Consider the following 24531-nt stretch of genomic DNA (forward strand, 5'->3'; position numbering starts at 1 on the left):
CTACTACTATTATTATTACTGTTAGTCCCACCATTTATTTATATATAAATATATATATATTTTGTGTATATATATACATATATATTTTATTTAAATTTTTCGATATGTATACTTTGACAATGTAAGTAATAATAACTTGCCATGTCAATAAAGTCAATTGAATTGAATTGAATTGAATTGAGAGAGAGAGAGAGAGAGAGAGAGAGAGAGAGAGAGAGAGAGAGAGAGAGAGAGAGAGAGAGAGAGAGAGAGAGAGAGAGAGAGAGAGAGAGAGAGAGAGAGAGAGAGAGAGAGAGAGAGAGAGAGAGAGAGAGAGAGGAGATAGAGCAGTGGACTGATGGTCTCTCAGCATAAGCAAATTGCTAATAAATTATACTCTATGCTGGGAGGGTGAGGGGAAGCTAGACCAGAGAGTGAGAGAGAGAGAGATAGAGAGAGAGAGAGATAGAGAGAGAGAGAGAGAGAGAGAGAGAGAGAGAGAGAGAGAGAGAGAGAGAGAGAGAGAGAGAGAGAGAGAGAGAAGAGAGAGAGAGAGAGAGAGCACATCAGAGCAGAAAGAAAAAACTGCCTAATGTCAATTGGACCAGCAAAGTCGTCCCCCAGTTCATCTGTGCCTCAGTACTGACCGATTTGGGGATGAATTCTGAATTCACCACGTTCTCGTGGTCTCAGTCGTGTGTAACCATAACCTTAAATTGCCACACTTGCCGGTAGCCTGTTTCAGACTGCAGTTTAGCTCACTATGCGCCTCAGCGCGGACTAAATCACCCTCCAAGCTGCGGTATGCTCCGACAGATCAGAACCACGGACAGCGACTTGCACAGCGGTAGGACCGATGCTTTCATTTAGCATGCCGAAATCAAAAAAAAAAAACTGTCTTTAACTGTTTGACAAGAGATGGTGCAAGTTTAGACGGGCACAACGCAGGCTATTTGATTCAGGTGTGTTATTGAAAAACGATGGCTTTGAAGGGAACCACATTTTAATTTGTGAAATGACTACATTTGCATGAGGCGGTTAAGCATTTTATAGCGGACAAACACACACATGTGAAAATTAGACTGGTTCTTTGAATCTTAGCTACGATTTGGGGTTATAAACAACTGTTACAAGTTAATAAAGGCATATAGCCAGTGGTTTGTTTGCAGGTTACTTGGCAAAAACATATCACTTCTAGCCCGGTGTTTTTTGTATAATCGATAGTTGGTATTGTTCCCAAACCGATAATTTATGATTGCTGCTTTCTAGAGTGAGAGTGCTAAATTCACACGAGAAGGTGTTTACGTTAGGAAAACGATTCTGCTTCATTTCGGACTGACATTAATCTCTCGGTGCCAGCCTGCCAGGCAGCGTGTGTCAACTCAGCAGCTGAAAAAAGCGGCTCCTCTCTTCCCCCCACCTCACGAAAGTCCCGCGAGGGCTTCAGCCAGCCAGAGGCGCGCGCTGTGCTTCTTGGCATCTGACCACTTCATCCGGAGCTTCGCTCTGCTGCTGGGCTGTAATTTGAATTCCATGCCATGTATTCAACTGACATGCAGTTTGTTCTATTGTCTTTGATGTAGCCCCTTGTATTTCCGTTATTTCCGTTGTCCAGATAAGAGTTCAGTAGCTCAACAGTATTCTAAACGGGATGAATGGCTTCTCCATTCGTTTCCACTTACTGCACTGGCCAGTAGCCCATGGTCATCTGTCAGGACCACTGCTCTGGGCTGAGGCTGAGCATAATGCTGCAGTGTGTTCCCTCATCAACTCCTTACAGCCTCCCAGCCAGAGCTTCGCCCAGCCCCAGGCACATCTTATAATATGGAGAACACACTTAAACATCCCATATGATAGACGACACACATAAACATGCAGTTGAAACACTCACTTCTCTGCCCTCCATTAGCTAGCCTATTCGTCTTTGCTGCTATACTGAACACTTCTCAACATCTTCAATCTGTCTTCTATCATTCTTTGTGTAGCTGCTGTATTCATCTCTCTGTCTGACTCTATCTCTCTCTCTCTCTTTCTCTTGCTCTCTCCCTCCCGCCCTCTCTCTCTCTCTCTCTCTCTCTCTCTCTCTCTCTCTCTCTCTCTCTCTCTCTCTCTCTCTCTCTCTCTCTCTCTCTCTCTCTCCCTCCCGCCCTCTCGCTCTCGCTCTCTCTCTCTCTCTCTCTCTCTCTCTCTCTCTCTCTCTCTCTCTCTCGCTCTCTCCCTCCCGCCCTCTCTCTCTCTCTCTCTTGCTCTCTCCCTCCCGCCCTCTCTCTCTCTCTCTCTCTTGCTCTCTCCCTCCCGCCCTCTCTCTCTCTCTCTCTCTTGCTCTCTCCCTCCCGCCCTCTCTCTCTCTTGCTCTGTCTCTCAAATGGATTTATTAGCATGGAAAGTGTTACAACATACATTGCCAAAGCGAACATATAGACACATATCAAATCAATGATGACGCAGCTAGATTATAATAGGAAAAATAATCATACTCAATGAGTAGTAACAATTAACAGGACAGTACAGTAAGAAATTAATGTGGACAATAATGAAATAGTGAGAAAGACACAGGAAGAAAAGTTATTGTTCTGGTTGGTCATTCCACTGGCTGTCCCTACGGGTATGTCAAGCAGCTACACACTGTATTCTGCAGCTAATATGGCGAAAGGGGGTTTTCTCCCAATAGATGCTGGATTTTCTCCTTTTCTGTTTTGGTTTCAAAATATTTGTATTTGTTTTCAATTTTGGGAAAGAAAAGTGCCCGTAAGTCTATATAGTTCTGTCAGTGTAGGAGAAAATGCAGCTCTTTCTATACCTGTCTCTGAGTGCAGAATGAGTACAACCTGTCATCTCTGGGGAGCCAGATGTGTCTGTGACGGCCGGTTTCTATGGACAGGCTGTGCTCACTGAGTCTCTAGATAGACAGTGTTTTTCTCCGTTTTCTATCACTCACGGTGGTTAGATAGTCTGCCACCATGTACTGTCTATTTAGAGCAATATAGAATTGAAGTTTACTTAGATTTTTTGTGGTCTTTCCAATAGGTGATATATTTTTTATTTTTGCTTTGTGATGGTTGGGCCAGATTTTATGAGTACTGTCCTGAGGCTTTGTTGTGTTGGTAGGGTGTAATGAACTGAGACTCAGAACCAGGTGGCTGATGGGACTCTTTTCTATGGTCAACTATGGTCTCTCTCTCTCTCTCTCTCTCTCTCTCTCTCTCTCTCTCTCTCTCTCTCTCTCTCTCTCTCTCTCTCTCTCTCTCTCTCTCTCTCTCTCTCTCTCTCTCTCTCTCTCTCTCTCTCTCTCTTTCTCTTTCTCTCGTTCTGCCTCTCAGACCATTACAGATGCTTTCAGGTTTAATGGTCTCTTTATGCCTTGTCTTTGGCCTTACAAGATGAATGTATGCATTTATTATTAAGGATTTCATATTAAATTATTAATTGATGCTATTTAAGCATTATCTTTTATAAAATTAGTTTTTACCAAATTGATTTGAAGAGAGATTTGGATGCTGCTACAGACTTGTTTTCTGTCTTTTAACTGAAATCCCCCGAGACACACACACACACACACACACACACACACACACACACACACACACACACACACACACGCACACACACACACACACACACACACACACACACACACACACACACACACACACACACACACACACACACACACACACACACACACACACACACACACACCCGAGGGTTTGGAAGCACAGGGTCAGCCCTGGGAGTAGTTGTAGTTAATTGCCTTGCTCAAGGGCACAACGGCAGGATAATCCTGTATACCCAGATGTTTAATTAATATTATGATTGTTTCAGTCTATCCCACTTGTAGATAACAATAGCCCATAATGAAGGGACAATCAAAATTCATTAGCCATTAGATAGCTGTCATCCTACACTACAGATGTACTTTCTCAATTTGACACGTTTCTCACAGCTGGAAAATAATCCTGCAACAACAGGAAATCTTCATTTGTAAATCCATTGAAGTTAATGGACAGTTTTGTAGGGGTTGATAAATTATTCGTTAGAGAAAATCAAGTCTGACATTTTTAAGTGGAAATTATCAACTTTTGAAGCCCTTTTAAACCTCACAAAAATAGACTACAATATGTTTAGTGTAGTTTACAGTTTATTAGTCACATGTGCAGGGTCACAGATGTAATTGCAAGGTACAGTGAAATCCCTACGCTCCAACAGTGCAAGTCAAGAGAAGTGAATGGGAAAATTGTAACAATGATAAATGTCCATTGGGCGGTGGGGGCAGGGTAAATATCAGTTGGTTTGGGGGGGGGTAAAATGTCTGTAGGAGGAGCAGCAGGGGGGGTAGGAAGTCTGGGGGACAGGAAGGTACAGGGGGAGCAGGTAGCTGACTAGTGGTGGCTATTTAGCAGCCTGATGGTCTGGGGGACAGGAAGGTACAGGGGGAGCAGGTAGCTGACTAGTGGTGGCTATTTAGCAGCCTGATGGTCTGGGGGACAGGAAGGTACAGGGGGAGCAGGTAGCTGACTAGTGGTGGCTATTTAGCAGCCTGATGGTCTGGGGGACAGGAAGGTACAGGGGGAGCAGGTAGCTGACTAGTGGTGGCTATTTAGCAGCCTGATGGTCTGGGGGACAGGAAGGTACAGGGGGAGCAGGTAACTGACTAGTGGTGGCTATTTAGCAGCCTGATGGTCTGGGGGTAGAAGTTATTGGCCAGTCTGACAGTTTTTGGAAGAGGGTAGAACAGGCCGTGGCTCGGGTGGCTGAGGTCCCTGATGATGTTCTTGGCCTTCCTGCGACACCTGGTGTTGTAGGTTTCCGTCAGAGTCCCAACCTTCTCTCTGTAGGCCGTCTCGTCATTGTTGGTCATCAGGCCTACTGACGTGTCGTCAGCAAACTTGATGATGGAGTTGGAGAGATCAAATTAAGATAGTTCATCTGTATGTCCACAGTACATGTCTCAGTGCCAGTGGCTAACCCTCTGTAACTATAACAGCAGACAGAGCTGTCATGTAGGTTATGTTTTAAAAGGGTCATTTGACACTGTCTCGTTGGGCCACAGCCCCATGTCCCATCTCCATCTTCCTTCCCTCACATTCACCATCTAGGTTCTGGCCTGAGTTGCATGCTTTTTGTATGTGTGAGCATGCAGCCATGCTCACACATACACACCCACACCCCACCCACCCACACCCACACACACACACCCACACACACCCACACACACACACACACACACACACACACACACACACACACACACACACACACACACACACACACACACACACACACACACACACACACACACACACACACACACACACACACACACACCCCCCAGCTAATTACAGCGTCAGTGCAGACATCTGTAAAGGCTGATATGGGAAGTGGAGTGTTTGACTGGCCCTTCCGGTTCAGGAGGGGGGGGGGGGGGAATACAGCCATGTTGCCCTGCCTGGTTACAGCCATGTTGCTCTGCCTGGTTACCGCCTTGTTGATCTGCCTGGTTAAAACCATGTTGCTCTGCCTGTTTACAGCCATGTTGATCTGCTTGGTTACAGTCATGTTGCTCTGCCCGGTTACAGCCATGTTGCTCTGCCTGGTTACAGCCATTTTGATATTTCTGGTTACAGCCATGTTGCTCTGCCTGGTTACAGCTATGTTGCTCTGCCTGGTTACAGCCATGTTGATCTGCCTGGTTACAGCCATATTGATATGCCTGGCTACAGCCATTTTTCTCTGCCTGTTTACAGCCATGTTGATATGCCTGGTTACAGCCATGTTGCTCTGCCTGGCTACATCCATGTTGATATGCCTGGTTACAGCCATGTTGCTCTGCCTGGCTACATCCATGTTGATATGCCTGGTTACAGCCATGTTGCTCTGCCTGGCTACATCCATGTTGATATGCCTGGTTACAGCCATGTTGCTCTGTCTGGTTACAGCCACGTTGCTCTGCCTGGCTACATCCATGTTGATATGCCTGGTTACAGCCATGTTGCTCTGCCTGGTTACAGCCATTTTGATATTACTGGTTACAGCCATGTTGCTCTGCCTGGTTACAGCCATGTTGCTATGCTTGGATACAGCCATGTTGCTCTGCCTGGTTACAGTCATGTTGCTCTGCCCGGTTACAGCCATGTTGCTCTGCCTGGTTACAGCCATTTTGATATTTCTGGTTACAGCCATTTTTCTCTGCCTGTTTACAGCCATGTTGATATGCCTGGTTACAGCCATGTTGCTCTGCCTGGCTACATCCATGTTGATATGCCTGGTTACAGCCATGTTGATCTGCCTGGCTACATCCATGTTGATATGCCTGGTTACAGCCATGTTGCTCTGTCTGGTTACAGCCACGTTGCTCTGCCTGGCTACATCCATGTTGATATGCCTGGTTACAGCCATGTTGATCTGCCTGGCTACATCCATGTTGATATGCCTGGTTACAGCCATGTTGCTCTGTCTGGTTACAGCCACGTTGCTCTGCCTGGCTACATCCATGTTGATATGCCTGGTTACAGCCATGTTGCTCTGCCTGGTTACAGCCATTTTGATATTACTGGTTACAGCCATGGTGATATGCCTGGTTACAGCCATGTTGCTATGCTTGGATACAGCCATGTTGCTCTGCCTGGTTACAGTCATGTTGCTCTGCCCGGTTACAGCCATGTTGCTCTGCCTGGTTACAGCCATTTTGATATTTCTGGTTACAGCCATTTTTCTCTGCCTGTTTACAGCCATGTTGATATGCCTGGTTACAGCCATGTTGCTCTGCCTGGCTACATCCATGTTGATATGCCTGGTTACAGCCATGTTGCTCTGCCTGGCTACATCCATGTTGATATGCCTGGTTACAGCCATATTGCTCTGCCTGGTTACAGCCATTTTGATATTTCTGGTTACAGCCATGTTGCTCTGCCTGGTTCCAGCCATGTTGCTCTGCCTGGTTACAGCCATGTTGATCTGCCTGGTTACAGCCATGTTGTTATGCCTGGTTACAGTCATGTTGATCTGCCTGGTTACAGCCATGTTGCTCTGCCTGGTTACAGCCATGTTGATCTGCCTGGTTACAGCCATGTTGTTATGCCTGGTTACAGCCATGTTGATCTGCCTGGTTACAGCCATGTTGCTCTGCCTGGTTACAGCCATATTGATCTGCCTGGTCAGAGCCATTTTGCTCTGCCTGGTTAAAGCAATGTTACTCTGCCTGGTTACAGCCATGTTGATATGCCTGGTTGCAGCAAGTTTGATCTGCCTTGTTACAGCCATGTTGCTCTGTCTGGTTACAGCAGTGTTGCTATGCCTGGTTACAGCCATGTTTACAGCCATGTTGCTCTGCCTTGTTACAGCCATGTTGCTCTGCCTGGTCACAGCCATTTTGACATTTCTGGTTACAGCCATGTTGCTCTGCCTGGTTACAGCCATGTTGATCTGCCTGGTTACAGCCATGTTGCTCTGCCTGGTACAGCCATGTTGATATGCCTGGTTACAGTCATGTTGCTCTGCTTGGATACAGCCATAAGGCTCTGCCTGGTTACAGCCATGGTTACCGCCATGTTGCTCTGCCTGGTTACAGCTATGTTTACAGCCATGACGCTCTGCCTGGTTACAGTCATGTTGATTGCCTGTTTAAAGCCATGTTGCCCTGCCTGGTTACAGCCATTTTGCTCTGCCTGGTTACAGCCATGTTGCTCTGCCTGGTCACAGCCATTTTGATCTGCCTGGTTACAGCCATGTTGTTATGCCTGGTTACAGTCATCTTGATCTGCCTGGTTATAGCCATGTTGCTCTGCCTGGTTACAGCCATGTTGCTCTGCCTGGTTACAGACATGTTGATCTACCTGGTTACAGCCATGTTGCTCTGCCTGGTTACAGCCATGTTGCTCTGCCTGGTTACAGACATGTTGATCTGCCTGGTTACAGCCGTGTTTATCTGCCTGGTTACAGCCATATTGCTCTGCCTGTTTACAGCCATGTTGATATGCCTGGTTACAGCCATGCTGATCTGCCTGGTTACAGCCATGTTGATCTGCCTGGTTACAGCCATGTTTATCTGCCTGGTTACAGCCATATTGCTCTGCCTGGCTACAGCCATTTTCTCTGCCTGTTTACAGCCATGTTGATATGCCTGGTTGCAGCCATGCTGATCTGCCTGGTTACAGCCATGTTTACAGCCATGTTGCTCTGCCTGGTTACCGCAAGGTTGCTCTGCCTGGTTACAGCCATGTTGCTCTGTCTGGTTACCGCCATGTTGCTATGCCTGGTAACAGCCATGTTGAAATGCATGGTTACAGCCATGATTATCTGCCTTGTTACAGCCATGTTGCTCTGTCTGGTTACAGCCATGTTGATCTGCCTGGTTACAGCCATTTTTATATTTCTGGTTACAGCCATGTTCATCTGCCTGGTTACAGCCATGTTGCTCTGCCTGGTTACAGCCATGTTGCTCTGTCTGGTTACAGCCATGTTGCTCTGTCTGGTTACAGGCATGCTGCTCTTTCTGGTTACAGTCATGTTGCTCTTTCTGGTTACAGCCATGTTGCTCTTTCTGGTTACAGCCATGTTGCTCTTTCTGGTTACAGCCATGTTGCTCTTTCTGGTTACAGCCATGTTGCTCTGTCTGGTTACAGCCATGTTGCTCTTTCTGGTTACAGCCATGTTGCTCTTTCTGGTTACAGCCATGTTGCTCTTTCTGGTTACATCCATGTTGCTCTTTCTGGTTACAGCCATGTTGCTCTTTCTGGTTACAGCCATGTTGCTCTTCCTGGTTACAGCCATGTTGCTCTTTCTGGTTACATCCATTTTTATATTTCTGGTTACAGCCATGTTTCTCTGCCTGGTTACAGCCATGTTGATCTGCCTGGTTACAGCCATGTCACTCTGCCTGGTTACAGCCATGTTACTCTGCCTGGTTACCACACGGTTTCTCTGCCTTGTTACAGCCATGTTGCTCTGTCTGGTTACTGCCATGTTGCTATGCCTGGTTACAGCCATGTTGATATGCCTTGTTACAGCCATGTTGATCTGCCTGTTTACAGCCATGTTGCTCTGTCTGGTTACAGCCATGTTGCTCTGCCTGGTTACAGCCATGTTGATCTGCCTTGTTATAGCCATGTTACTCTGCCTGGTTACAGCCATGTTGCTCTGCCTGGTTACAGCCATGTTGTTCTGCTTGGTTACAGCCATGTTGCTCTGCCTGGTTACAGCCATGTTGCTCTGCCTGGTTACAGCCATGTTGTTCTGCTTGGTTACAGCCATATTGATCTGCCTGGTTTCAGTGTTTTAGTCATATGGAGACTCCAATATCGCAGTAACACTGTCATAGAGGGAGCTGTCGTTAAACGGATATTGATGGACAAATTCAATATGGTGATATCAATGGCCATGATTCCTCAGCTCTCCCTCTGTGAGGATACAGGCATGTGAAGCTCCGTTGGTAGAGCATGGTGCTTGCAAAGTCAGGATAGTGGATTCGATTCCCGAGAAACGCCATGCGTAAAATACGTGCACACGTGACTGTAAGTTGCTTTTGATAAATGGCATTTTTATTATATTATTTCATCAAATTTCAGGTTGGATTCTGCTGCCACCTGCCACTAAACCATAAGTAGGTTTTTAGTAGAGACCTGGGGGCTTTCCTGACAATGAGCACACAATCAAATGAAAATAAATGTGTCTAATGCTCACTAGGCTGTAGGATTGGCTAACCAGATGGACCTAATCATCTTCATTATGTTGTTTTATTACCCAGGGTGACTGGGGCACTGGGTTAGTACAAATCCTGTTCCCTGCCATCCTGCCAAATCATCACCCTCCTTTTGGGGGGTACTAAACTGACACTGGGCTACCCGTACAGAACGATAGCAGCAACACCAGCTACATTTGCTTGCGTCCCAAATTGCACACTATTTTCTATATAGTGCACTACCTTTGACCAGGGCCCATTATGTAGGGAATAGGGTGCTATACACGATCAACTATCACTGTTTAAGAACATCTCTCGCTGTCTTAGTCTCTCTGTCATCTCGCAACATTTAAGTGATAGTGGGTAACACTTAACTAAAGATCCATTGCACAGAAGGCAACAACGTAAGCAAGGTAGCCTGGTGGTTAGAGGCAGGTAGCCTAGTGGTTAGAGGCAGGTAGCCTAGTGGTTAGAGGCAGGTAGCCTAGTGGTCAGAGGCAGGTAGCCTAGATGTCAGAGCGTTGGACTAGTAACTGAAAGGTTGCTAGATTGAATCCCTGAGCTGACAAGGTAAAAGCTGTTGTTCTGATGTTGACCCACTGTTCCTAGGCCGTCATTGAAAATAAGAATTTGTTCTTAACTGACTTAGTTTAATAAAATTAAAAGGTCTTCTCTCACTGTTTCACAGTCATTCTCTCAGGCAGAGACTGACCATTCACCTTTTAGATACTGAGCCCTGTAACGTTCTTCGTCGGGCGAAAGAGAGGAGGACCAAGATGCAGCGTGGTGAGTATTCATTTTAATAAGAATACTTAAACAACAAAACAATAAACCGACAAACGAACGAAAAGTCCCGTATAGTGAACACAAACACAGGAACAGGAACAATCGCCCACAACGCACAAAGACAAAACAGGCTCCCTAAATATGGCTCCCAATCAGAGACAACGACTAACACCTGCCTCTGATTGAGAACCATATCAGGCCAAACACATAGAAACAGACAAACTAGACATACAACATAGAATGCCCACTCATATCACACCCTGACCAAACAAAACATAGAAACATACAACGCAAACTATGGTCAGGGCGTGACAATCCCAGATGAGTGATGTCAAACTGTACTAAGCTGTCCTGGTTATTCAATCCCCATAGTTACTGGAACATTGTTGAAAATAACGTATCAGAGCCAGCACAGTATGGGTCGGCCTTATAGTCTGAATGTGAACCAAGCTTGGCAACATATAAGGAAATTGTTATGTAATAGGTAGTCAGTAAGGAATTAGTTGGTAGCACTTTAAAGTAACTATCATGAATACACTATTGATAATGTATTTATAAATAAGTATTTCATTATGTCTAAACATTTATACACATTATAAGTATTCATTCCTACACCACCCCAGGCGAACATAATTATAAAGTGTTACCAAACAGTTGTGTAATGGCTAGCACTAATACACGATGGATGTTAAGTCATGAACTGTTATTTTGTGCTGAGGCTGGTGGATCTGGCATATAACCTAGGTGACCTGTACGATTTCCCATGAGATGAACTAAGTGTTTGTCCACCTGGGTTTCGTGGGTGGTTATTTCCTGTTTAGTGTTTTTGTGTTTCCACCTTTCAGGACTGTTCGTTTGTCGGTTTATAGTTTTGTTTCAGTGTTCAGTTTTATTATTAAAACATTATGGACACTTACCACGCTGCATCTTGGTCCTCTTCTTCTCCTCCAGACGATGAATGTTACAGTGTTGACATGCCGCCGGGACTCTTGGGCCCAGCCAACATGATTATCTGGTCAGCACGCTGCCGTGATGTCTCACAGGACCACTCTGAACACTCAGTCTATACATGCCTGTAGCTGAACCACAGCGACAGAGAGACACACATGTACACATGCTCTATCTTCATTTGATCATTTTCTCACTGTGGGAAAATAATTCTGCAGCAACAGGAAATGTGAATTATTATTTGGATTATAATTAATGGACATTTTTGAATGGGTTGATACATTCCGGGAAGGGCAAATCAAGTCTGACATTTTTAAGTGGAAATTACAAACTTAAAAAAAAAATTTGAACCTTGAAAAGACAAGAATTAAACACACAGCTCAACCACAGATATCATTTATCCCAACTGGCCATATTGACATGAGTTCCCATGACAACCCCATCACCATCACAAGCAGCACATTCCCCCCCCCCCCAATAGAACTACGGTTGGGGTTCCAAATATCAATTACTTTGAAACAGTTCGACTGCTTTTTGGATAGCAAACGGATTAGGCTCGTAGCAGGCTTGTTATTACCGGATATGTGTAACCACCGGATATACTGCTGAGCAGTGGCTCTGTGCGCTGGTTCTATGCCCTGGGGTGCAGGTTGCACGTGCAATGGCAAAGTACTAGAGAAGATAAATGGGGCATGCTACTAGTATTGTGGCAGTCCTGATCTGACTGATGCTGTGGGTTGTGTTCATTAGGCACCAAAGCAGATGAAAACAGACTGAAACATTGAGATTCTATCTGTACTTTACCAATAAGAAACGTTTGTTTTTTAGTTTTGTCCCGTTTTGCTACATTGAGGCCTAATGCACACAACCCTGGTCTGGCACGTCCAAGGTTGATTGACAGATGTATTACATGCATGTAACTCCCAACCTGCGAGAGAGAGAGAGAGAGAGAGAGAGAGAGAGAGAGAGAGAGAGAGGGGGAGGGAGAGGGCAGGGCAGGGGGACAGAACATACAGTAATACAACAAGTACAATACAGCGCCTTCAGAAAATAGTCATACCCCTTGTTTTGTTGTGTTACAGCCTGAAATCAAAATGGATTCAACATATTATTTCCCCCCACATCTACACACCTACAGTACCTACACAGTACCTACAGCACCTACAGCACCTACAGCACCTACAGCACCTACAGTAATGGCAAAGGGCATTTGATACTCCAAATTGAGCTCAGGTACAGAACATCCTGTTTCCTTTGATCATCCTTCAGATGTCACTACAACTTGATTGGAGCCCACCTGTGGCCAATTCAATTGTTTGGACATGATTTAGAAAGAAACACACCTGTCTATTACCAGTAAGGTCCCACAGTTGACAGTGCATGTCAGAGCAAACTATACCATGAAGTCCAAGGAACTGTCTATACATCTCCGAGATAGAACTGTGATGAGGCATATGTCTGGGGAAGGGTATAAAACCATTTTTAGAGTGTTGAAAGTTTCCAAGAGCACAGTGGTCTACATCATTGGCCGTCCGACCAAACTGAACAACAGGGCAAGAAGGACCTTGGTCAGAGAGGTGACTAAGAACCCAATGGCCACTTCACAGAGTTCCTTGACTGAGATGGGAGAACCTGCCAGAAGGACAACAGTCTCTATATCACTTTACCAATCTGGGTTTATGGGAGAGTGGCCAGAAGGAAGCCACTCCTGAGAAAAAGGCACATGACAGCACGCCTTGAGCTTGCAACAAGAAACGTGAAAGATTCTGAGAGCATAAGGCAACATATTATGTGGTCTGATGAGACAAAAATGTAGCTTTGGCCTGAATGCAAAGCGCTATGTCTGGAGAAACCCACCCATCTAAGTCCATCCCTACTGTGAAGCATGGTGGTGGCAGCATCATCCTATGGGGATGCTTTTCAGCAGCAGGGACTGGGAGACTGGTAAGGATAAGGGAACAATCAATGGTGCCAAATACAGGCAAATCCTTGATGAGAACCTGCCTCAGAGTGCAAACGACATTATACTGGGGGCAAAGATTTACATTCCAACAGGACAATGACCCCAAGCGTACAGCCAAAGCAATGCTGGAATGGCTTCAGAACAAGAATGTCAAAGTCCTTTAGTGGCCCAGCCAAAGCCCAGACCTGAATCCCACTGAAAATCTTTGCAAAGAATTGGAAGATTGCTGTTCCCCATCTAACTTAACAGAGCTTGAGAAAATCTGCAAGGAAGAATGGGAGAATATCCCCAAATCCAGATGTTCAAATCTGATCAGACATACCGAAGAAGACTCAAAGCTGTAATGGCCGCCAAAGGTCCTTCTACAAAGTATTGACTAAGAGGTGTGAATACTTACGTAAATTTGATATTTCTGTATTTCATTTTCAATACATTTTCACAAATGTACTAAAACATGTTTTCACATTGTCATTATGGGGTATTGTGTGTAGATGGGTGAGAGAAAGACATATATTTAATCAATTTTTATTTATTTTTCTAACACAACAAAATGTGGAGTAATAAGTGTAGGTTTATGAATCATTTCTGAAGGCACTATATGTGTCATTGTCCTGGCTTGGGGACTTCGACTGGATCATGGAGTGTTAATACTCTAGGTCTTTGGTACCACTCTCACTAGTGTACTGCATACAGGCCATTCAGAAAGTCTTCACACCGCTGGACTTTTTCCACATGTTGTTGTGTTACAGCCTGAATTGAACATGAGATTTTGTGTCACTACAAACAATGCCCCACATAATGTCAAAGTGGAATTATGTTTGAAGACATTTTTACACATTGATACACAGCTGAAATGTCTTGAGTCAATAGGTATTCAACCCCTTTCTTATGATAAAGACTAAATAAGTTCAGGAGTAAAGATGTCCTTAACCAAGTCACATAATAAGTTGCATGGACTCACTCAGTGTGCCATAACAGTGTTTAACATGATTTTGAATGACTACTTTATCTCTGTACCCCACACATACAATTATCTGTAAGATTGCTCAGTCGAGCAGTGCTTTTCAAACACAGATTCAACCACAAAGACCAGTGAGGTTTTCCAATGCCTCGCTAAGAAGAGCACCTACAGTATTGGTAGATGGGTAAACATAAAAAAAGCAGACATTGTATATCCCTTTGAGCATGGTGAAGTTATTAATTACACTTTGGATGGTGCATCAATACACCCAGTCACTACAAAGATACAGACGTCCTTCCTAACTGAGGCCAATGGTAACTTTAAAACAGTTAGAGTTTAATGGCTGTGATAGGAGAAAACTGAGGATGGATCAACAACATTGTAGTTACTCCACAATACTAACCTAAATGACAGAGTGAAAAGAAGGAATCCTGTACAGAATAAACATTTGTGAAAACATGCATCCTGTTTGCTATAAGGTACTAAAATAAAACTCACATCAACTTTATGTCCTCTATACAAAGTCTTTCATTTGGGGCAAATCCATAACATTAATGAGTACCACTTTTCATATTTTCAAGCATGGTGGTGGCTGCATCGTGTCATAGGTATGCTTGTCATCGGCAAGGACTAAGGAGTTTTCTTTGGGGGGGGGGGGGATAAATGGAAACGGAATAGAGCTAAACACAGGCAAAATCCTAGAGGAAAATCTGGTTAATTGATCAACAACCAACTTAACAGAGCTTGAAGAATTGTTAAAAGAATAATGTGCAAATATTGTACAATCCGGGGGTACAAAGCTCTTAGAGACTTACCCAGAAAGACTCACAGCTGTAATCTCTGCCAAAGGTGATATTAAAAATTTTTGCCTCAGGGGTGTGAATACTTATGTAAATTAAATATTTCTGTATTTCATTTTCAATACATTTGCCAAAGGTTCTAAAAACATGTTTTCACTTTGTCAACATGTGGTATTGAGTATATATGGGTGAGAAATAAAATCTATTTAATACATTTGAGTTCAGGCTGTAACACGACAAAATGTGACATAAGTCAAGGGGTATGAATACTTTCTGAAGGCACTGTACATGGGAAGGCTTATTCTACCTCATGTTCATTACTGTACCTTTTCAAAGATATCAGAGATGTGTCAAAAAAAAAATATGATTTTTATTTCACCGTGTCCGTTCATGTACTCCCAGTGGGTGGGACGTGGGAAGTAGTGGGATCTTATCTAGAGAAGGGAAATGTAGTTACATCTGAGTTACCCGAGGACCAGACCGGCGGAATGATCAAAGACACAGGCTATACATTTACCAATTAGCCAATATATTGCATCAGAGCAATAGTGTGGCTACCTTCTTTTCCTAAGCAGTAAGGATCTGTCATTAGATGTTCCATTTAGGGGTCAAACTGTACGTTGAAATTCTCTCTCTCTCAATTCAATTCAAGGGGCTTTATTGGCAGGGGAAACATATGTTTACATTGCCAAAGCAAGTGAAGTGGAAAAATAAAAGTGAAATAAACAATAAAAAGTTAACAGTAAATATTACACTCACACAAGTTCCAAAAGAATAGAGACATTTAAAATGTCATATTATGTCTATATACAGTGTTGTAACATGTGCACATCTCTCTCGTTAGAAGTCGGAGCCAGGGTCAGGCCGGCTACAGAGCCGGGTATTACAGCTGGTTAATGAACCAGTAAAACAGGCTTCATGTATCATTATGAAATCATCTTCTCTGCCTCAATGACTCCAAGTTCAGCCTGTGTGAGCTCAGGTTTAGATGTCAAGTGTAGAGAGAACACTTATAGGCCTATTTAGTGCACATCTGAATAAATTTCAACGCTGAACCTGATTGGATAGGGTAATGATAGGAAGGTTCATAATATCCCAGTGTTTCTCTCCTTCACCAGGTCGACCCTCCAATCTCTGTCCTCTCTCTCCCACGCTCTCTTTCTCCTCCTATCTCACTGATCGGATCATCATAATCAATATACATACTCCCTCTCTCCCTCTGTTGACCTTTCTCTCACTTTCTCCAACCCTTCTGTCTGTCTCCTAGCTGCTCACTCATTTACCCAGCATTCTCTCTCTCTCTGACAACCTCACAATACCTGTCTTCTACACTTTCCCCTCTCTCTGTTTCTCTCTTTTATCTCTCTCCCTTCATCATAACTTTCATCAACCTCTCCAATCCCTCTTTCATCATCATGCTTATCTTTCATCACCTTGCTCATCAACGCAGCAATATTTCTCTCACAGGGCCAATTTTTCTCTAACTTTTCAGTGTGCATCTGTGTCTCTATCTCCCCCCATCTCTCTCCTTTTCTTTCTCTCTCTCTACCTCTCTCTCTCTCTCTCTCTCTCTCTCTCTCTCTCTCTCTCTCTCTCTCTCTCTCTCTCTCTCTCTCTCTCTCTCTCTCTCTCTCTCTCTCTCTCTCTCTCTCTCTCACACACACATACACACACACTCTCTTTCTGTCTTTCTCTTTCTCTTTCTCTCTCTTTCTCTGCTTCCAGTCTGTCAGTCAGTGAAAGAGCTGTCACTGAGATATCCCTCGTCTCCCCTCTCCCCAGGAACAGACAGACAGACAGGCAGGCAGGGACAGTGGTGTCACGCTGAGATAAAGAATCGCCCTGACGTGAGCAGACTCCAAACGTCCCCCTCAGCCGCCAAACTTTCTCCCCTCTCCCCTCTCCCCTCTCCCCTCTCTCATGTCCCCTATCTCCTCTCTCCTCTCTCCTCTCTCATGTCTCCTCTCTCCTCTCTCCTCCCCCTCTCTCCTCTCCCCTCTCTCCTCTCTCCTCTCTCCCCTCTCTCCTCTCTCCCCTCTCTCCTATCTCCTTTCTGTCTCTATCATCTACAACCAAAGAGACAAAGACAAAAGAAAAAGACAGAGAGATGAGAGAGAGCGATGACGAGAGTGGGAGAGATGGAGCTTAGGTCCTACAGTAGATATAGCGTGAGTGATTGTCTTTTAGGTTTAACCTCCTCACATCCTGTCATGATTCCATAACATACCAGACAAGGAGAGAGAGTCACTGGAGGGACAGTGGCATTACAATGGGGAAATTAAATGATACATTTCTACAGTGAAACCACGCTGTCTGCATGTTAATGTCTTTCAGATTGATTTCTGTGGAAAGCGAGCTCTAGCACTCCAAAAAGGAGTGCTTCGAATGAAGACCAATAAGTCGAAAAATCAATGCATTTAACCTAGATAAATACTTTTTTTACAACTTGAAATGTGAGAGCTTTGCCTTTTCCCCCCTCAGTCGGTCGACACTGGCCAGAAATTTACACATGTCCTTCAGGTGGTTCATTACAGGAAAGATATTACTCTCTCCCAGACCTCCTCCTGAGAATTGTCCAGTTAAAAGCCTCTAGACGTTTAACTCTCCCTGTCTTTCAGCTTCGTCCCGGTGAGGGAGGCTAGTTTTACCCTGCTACCTACAGGGCTCCACAGGGCTGAGGCTGATAGACGAGGGGGTGTTAAACTTCTTCAGTTGCCTGTGGGCCTGCGGACAGTCATGGTCCACTGCTGAGAACAAGCAGATTGGATATATTATATCTCACAGTTGGAAGACTGGAGGACACGGCACCTCACCACCTCCTGCTGCTCAACTAGAAAGAGATAAAAATGAGAGGGGAGGAGAGGAGAGGAGAGGAGAGGAGAGGAGAGGAGAGGAGAGGAGAGGAGAGGAGAGGAGAGGAGAGGAGAGGAGAGGAGAGGAGAGGAGAGGAGAGGAGAGGAGAGGAGAGGAAGGGAGGGGCAGAGAGGAGAGTAGAGGAGAGGAGAGTGGTTGTCGAGAGTGGATGTCAAGACAGTGGTTGTAGAGACAGTTGTTGTAGAGAGAGTGGTTGTAGAGAGTGGTTGTAGAGAGAATAGCTAAAGAGATATTAGCTGTAGAGGGAATGGTTGTAGAGAGAGTGGCTGTAGAGAGTGGTTGTAGAGAGTAGTTGTAGAGTGGTTGTAGAGTAGTTGTAGAGAGAGGTTGTAGAGAGTGGTTGTAGAGAGGTTGTATAGAGTGGTTGTAGAGTGGTTCTAGAGAGTGGTTGTAGAGTGGTTCTAGAGTGGTTGTAGAGTGGTTGTAGAGTGGTTCTAGAGAGTGGTTGTAGAGTGGTTGTAGAGTGGTTCTAGAGAGTGGTTGTAGAGTGGTTGTAGAGAGTTGTTGTAGAGTGGTTGTAGAGAGTGGTTTACACATGTCCTTCAGGTGGTTCATTACAGGAAAGATATTACTCTCTCCCAGACCTCCTCCGGAGAATTGTCCAGTTAAAAGCCTCTAGACGTTTAACTCTCCCTGTCTTTCAGGTTCATCCCGATGGGCGAGGCTAGTTTTACCCTGCTACCTACAGGGCTCCACAGGGCTGAGGCTGAGAGACGAGGGGGTGTTAAACTTCTTCAGTTGCCTGTGGGCCTGCGGACAGTCATGTTCCACTGCTGAGAACAAGCAGATTGGATATATTATATCTCACAGTTGGAAGACTGGAGGACACGGCACCTCACCACCTCCTGCTGCTCAACTAGAAAGAGATAAAAATGAGAGGAGAGGAGAGGAGAGGAGAGGAGAGGAGAGGAGAGGAGAGGAGAGGAGAGGAGAGGAGAGGAGAGGAGAGGAGAGGAGAGGAGAGGAGAGGAAGGGGCAGAGAGGAGAGTAGAGGAGAGGAGAGTGGTTGTCGAGAGTGGATGTCAAGACAGTGGTTGTAGAGACAGTTGTTGTAGAGAGAGTGGTTGTAGAGAGTGGTTGTAGAGAGAATAGCTAAAGAGAGATTAGCTGTGGAGAGAATGGTCGTAGAGAGAGTGGCTGTAGAGAGTGGTTGTAGAGAGTAGTTGTAGAGTGGTTGTAGAGAGGTTGTAGAGAGAGGTTGTAGAGAGTGGTTGTAGAGAGGTTGTATAGAGTGGTTGTAGAGTGGTTCTAGAGAGTGGTTGTAGAGTGGTTCTAGAGAGTGGTTGTAGAGTTGTTGTAGAGTGGTTCTAGAGAGTGGTTGTAGAGTGGTTGTAGAGTGGTTCTAGAGAGTGGTTGTAGAGTGGTTGTAGAGAGTGGTTGTAGAGTGGTTGTAGAGTGGTTTTAGAGAGGTTGTAGAGAGTTGTTGTAGAGTGGTTGTAGAGAGTGGTTGTAGAGAGTGGTTGTAAAGTGGTTGAAGAGCGGTTGTAGAGTGGTTGTAGAGAGTGGTTGTGGAGTGGTTGTAGAGAGTGGTTGTAAAGTGGTTGTAGAGAGTTGTTGTAGAGTGGTTGTAGAGAGTGGTTGTAAAGTTGTTGTAGAGAGTGGTTGTAGAGTGGTTGTAGAGAGTGGTTGTAGAGTGGTTGTAGAGAGTGGTTGTAGAGTGGTTGTAGAGAGTGGTTTACACATGTCCTTCAGGTGGTTCATTACAGGAAAGATATCACTCTCTCCCAGACCTCCTGAGAATTGTCCAGTTAAAAGCCTCTAGACGTTTAACTCTCCCTGTCTTTCAGGTTCATCCCGATGGGCGAGGCTAGTTTTACCCTGCTACCTACAGGGCTCCACAGGGCTGAGGCTGATAGACGAGGGGGTGTTAAACTTCTTCAGTTGCCTGTGGGCCTGCAGACAGTCATGTTCCACTGTTGAGAACAAGCAGATTGGATATATTATATCTCACAGTTGGAAGACTGGAGGACACGGCACCTCACCACCTCCTGCTGCTCAACTAGAAAGAGATAAAAAGGAGAGGAGAGGAGAGGAGAGGAGAGGAGAGGAGAGGAGAGGAGAGGAGAGGAGAGGAGAGGAGAGGAGAGGAGAGGAGAGGAGAGTGGATGTCAAGACAGTGGTTGTAGAGAGAGTGGTTGTAGAGAGAATGGTTGTAGAGAGAGTGGTTGTAGAGAGAGTGGCTGTAGAGAGAGTGGTTGTAGAGAGTGATTGTAGAGAGCAGTTGTAGAGTGGTTGTAGAGAGTGGTTGTAGAGTGGTTGTAGGGAGAGGTTGTAGACAGTGGTTGTAGAGTGGTTGTAGAGTGGTTGTAGAGAGTGGTTGTACAGAGTGGTTGTATAGAGTGGTTGTAGAGAGTGATTGTAGAGAGTGGTTGTAGAGTATGGTTGTAGAGAGTGGTTGTAGAGAGTGGTTGTAGAGAGGTTGTAGAGTGGTTGTAGAGAGTAGTTGTAGTGTTGTTGTAGAGTGGTTGTAGAGAGTGGTTGTAGAGAGAGGTTGTAGAGAGTGGTTGTAGAAAGTGCTTGTAGAGTGGTTCTAGAGAGTGGTTGTAGAGTGGTTGTAGAGTGGTTCTAGAGAGTGGTTGTAGAGTGGTTGTAGAGTGGTTCTAGAGAGTGGTTGTAGAGTGGTTGTAGAGAGTGGTTGTAGAGTAGTTGTAGAGTGGTTTTAGAGAGGTTGTAGAGAGTTGTTGTAGAGTGGTTGTAGAGAGTGGTTGTAGAGAGTGGTTGTAAAGTGGTTGAAGAGCGGTTGTAGAGTGGTTGTAGAGAGTGGTTGTAGAGTGGTTGTAGAGAGTGGTTGTAGAGTGGTTGTAGAGAGTGGTTGTAAAGTGGTTGTAGAGAGTTGTTGTAGAGTGGTTGTAGAGAGTGGTTGTAAAGTGGTTGTAGAGAGTTGTTGTAGAGTGGTTGTAGAGAGTGGTTGTAAAGTTGTTGTAGAGAGTGGTTGTAGAGTGGTTGTAGAGAGTGGTTGTAAAGTGGTTGTAGAGAGTTGTTGTAGAGTGGTTGTAGAGAGTGGTTGTAGAGTGGTTGTAGAGAGTGGTTGTAAAGTGGTTGTAGAGAGTTGTTGTAGAGTGGTGGGAGAGTGGTTGTAAAGTGGTTGTAGAGAGTTGTTGTAGAGTGGTTGTAGAGAGTGGTTTACACATGTCCTTCAGGTGGTTCATTACAGGAAAGATATTACTCTCTCCCAGACCTCCTCCTGAGAATTGTCCAGTTAAAAGCCTCTAGACGTTTAACTCTCCCTGTCTTTCAGGTTCATCCCGATGGGCGAGGCTAGTTTTACCCTGCTACCTACAGGGCTCCACAGGGCTGAGGCTGAGAGACGAGGGGGTGTTAAACTTCTTCAGTTGCCTGTGGGCCTGCGGACAGTCATGTTCCACTGCTGAGAACAAGCAGATTGGATATATTATATCTCACAGTTGGAAGACTGGAGGACACGGCACCTCACCACCTCCTGCTGCTCAACTAGAAAGAGATAAAAATGAGAGGAGAGGAGAGGAGAGGAGAGGAGAGGAGAGGAGAGGAGAGGAGAGGAGAGGAGAGGAGAGGAGAGGAGAGGAGAGGAGAGGAGAGGAGAGGAGAGGAGAGGAGAGGAGAGGAGAGGAGAGGAGAGTGGATGTCAAGACAGTGGTTGTAGAGAGAGTGGTTGTAGAGAGAATGGTTGTAGAGAGAGTGGTTGTAGAGAGAGTGGCTGTAGAGAGAGTGGTTGTAGAGAGTGATTGTAGAGAGCAGTTGTAGAGTGGTTGTAGAGAGTGGTTGTAGAGTGGTTGTAGGGAGAGGTTGTAGACAGTGGTTGTAGAGTGGTTGTAGAGTGGTTGTAGAGAGTGGTTGTACAGAGTGGTTGTATAGAGTGGTTGTAGAGAGTGATTGTAGAGAGTGGTTGTAGAGTATGGTTGTAGAGAGTGGTTGTAGAGAGTGGTTGTAGAGAGGTTGTAGAGTGGTTGTAGAGAGTAGTTGTAGTGTTGTTGTAGAGTGGTTGTAGAGAGTGGTTGTAGAGAGAGGTTGTAGAGAGTGGTTGTAGAAAGTGCTTGTAGAGTGGTTCTAGAGAGTGGTTGTAGAGTGGTTGTAGAGTGGTTCTAGAGAGTGGTTGTAGAGTGGTTGTAGAGTGGTTCTAGAGAGTGGTTGTAGAGTGGTTGTAGAGAGTGGTTGTAGAGTAGTTGTAGAGTGGTTTTAGAGAGGTTGTAGAGAGTTGTTGTAGAGTGGTTGTAGAGAGTGGTTGTAGAGAGTGGTTGTAAAGTGGTTGAAGAGCGGTTGTAGAGTGGTTGTAGAGAGTGGTTGTAGAGTGGTTGTAGAGAGTGGTTGTAGAGTGGTTGTAGAGAGTGGTTGTAAAGTGGTTGTAGAGAGTTGTTGTAGAGTGGTTGTAGAGAGTGGTTGTAAAGTGGTTGTAGAGAGTTGTTGTAGAGTGGTTGTAGAGAGTGGTTGTAAAGTTGTTGTAGAGAGTGGTTGTAGAGTGGTTGTAGAGAGTGGTTGTAAAGTGGTTGTAGAGAGTTGTTGTAGAGTGGTTGTAGAGAGTGGTTTACACATGTCCTTCAGGTGGTTCATTACAGGAAAGATATCACTCTCTCCCAGACCTCCTCCTGAGAATTGTCCAGTTAAAAGCCTCTAGACGTTTAACTCTCCCTGTCTTTCAGGTTCATCCCGATGGGCGAGGCTAGTTTTACCCTGCTACCTACAGGGCTCCACAGGGCTGAGGCTGATAGACGAGGGGGTGTTAAACTTCTTCAGTTGCCTGTGGGCCTGCGGACAGTCATGTTCCACTGCTGAGAACAAGCAGATTGGATATATTATATCTCACAGTTGGAAGACTGGAGGACACGGCACCTCACCACCTCCTGCTGCTCAACTAGAAAGAGATAAAAAGGAGAGGAGAGGAGAGGAGAGGAGAGGAGAGGAGAGGAGAGGAGAGGAGAGGAGAGGAGAGGAGAGGAGAGGAGAGGAGAGGAGAGGAGAGTGGATGTCAAGACAGTGGTTGTAGAGAGAGTGGTTGTAGAGAGAATAGCTATAGAGATTAGCTGTGGAGAGAATGGTTGTAGAGAGAATGGTTGTAGAGAGAGTGGTTGTAGAGAGAGTGGCTGTAGAGAGAGTGGTTGTAGAGAGTGATTGTAGAGAGCAGTTGTAGAGTGGTTGTAGAGAGTGGTTGTAGAGTGGTTGTAGGGAGAGGTTGTAGACAGTGGTTGTAGAGTGGTTGTAGAGTGGTTGTAGAGAGTGGTTGTACAGAGTGGTTGTAGAGAGTGGTTGTAAAGTGGTTGTAGAGAGTTGTTGTAGAGTGGTTGTAGAGAGTGGTTGTAAAGTTGTTGTAGAGAGTGGTTGTAGAGTGGTTGTAGAGAGTGGTTGTAAAGTGGTTGTAGAGAGTTGTTGTAGAGTGGTTGTAGAGAGTGGTTTACACATGTCCTTCAGGTGGTTCATTACAGGAAAGATATCACTCTCTCCCAGACCTCCTCCTGAGAATTGTCCAGTTAAAAGCCTCTAGACGTTTAACTCTCCCTGTCTTTCAGGTTCATCCCGATGGGCGAGGCTAGTTTTACCCTGCTACCTACAGGGCTCCACAGGGCTGAGGCTGATAGACGAGGGGGTGTTAAACTTCTTCAGTTGCCTGTGGGCCTGCGGACAGTCATGGTCCACTGCTGAGAACAAGCAGATTGGATATATTATATCTCACAGTTGGAAGACTGGAGGACACGGCACCTCACCACCTCCTGCTGCTCAACTAGAAAGAGATAAAAAGGAGAGGAGAGGAGAGGAGAGGAGAGGAGAGGAGAGGAGAGGAGAGGAGAGGAGAGGAGAGGAGAGGAGAGGAGAGGAGAGGAGAGGAGAGGAGAGGAGAGGAGAGGAGAGGAGAGGAGAGTGGATGTCAAGACAGTGGTTGTAGAGAGAGTGGTTGTAGAGAGAATAGCTATAGAGATTAGCTGTGGAGAGAATGGTTGTAGAGAGAATGGTTGTAGAGAGAGTGGTTGTAGAGAGAGTGGCTGTAGAGAGAGTGGTTGTAGAGAGTGATTGTAGAGAGCAGTTGTAGAGTGGTTGTAGAGAGTGGTTGTAGAGTGGTTGTAGGGAGAGGTTGTAGACAGTGGTTGTAGAGTGGTTGTAGAGTGGTTGTAGAGAGTGGTTGTACAGAGTGGTTGTATAGAGTGGTTGTAGAGAGTGATTGTAGAGAGTGGTTGTAGAGTATGGTTGTAGAGAGTGGTTGTAGAGAGTGGTTGTAGAGAGGTTGTAGAGTGGTTGTAGAGAGTAGTTGTAGTGTTGTTGTAGAGTGGTTGTAGAGAGTGGTTGTAGAGAGAGGTTGTAGAGAGTGGTTGTAGAAAGTGGTTGTATAGTGCTTGTAGAGAGTGCTTGTAGAGTGGTTGTAGAGAGTGGTTGTAGAGAGTGGTTGTAGAGTGGTTGTAAAGAGTGGTTGTAGAGTGGTTGTAGAGAGTGGTTGTAAAGTGGTTGTAGAGAGTGGTTGTAAAGTGGTTGTAGAGTGGTTGTAGAGTGGTTGTAGAGAGTGGTTGTAGAGTGGTTGTAGAGAGTTGTTTTAGAGTGGTTGTAGAGTGGATTTTAGAGAGTGGTTGTAAAGTGGTTGTAG

General features: G+C 45.2%; 1 protein-coding gene across 1 annotated transcript in view; it reads left to right on the forward strand.

The window, feature by feature from the left end:
• Positions 1 to 564: 564 nt before the first annotated feature.
• tmem121aa (transmembrane protein 121Aa) overlaps positions 565 to 24531 on the forward strand; it is a 62501-nt gene continuing 38534 nt past the window's right edge. Inside the window, exon 1 of the mRNA XM_071382575.1 lies at positions 565 to 826. The gene's annotated coding sequence lies outside the window, so the exon portion shown is untranslated. The remainder of the gene's footprint in view (positions 827 to 24531) is intronic.

Source organism: Salvelinus alpinus, chromosome 34 (genome assembly GCF_045679555.1).
Source record: "Salvelinus alpinus chromosome 34, SLU_Salpinus.1, whole genome shotgun sequence".
Lineage (NCBI taxonomy): Eukaryota > Metazoa > Chordata > Actinopteri > Salmoniformes > Salmonidae > Salvelinus > Salvelinus alpinus.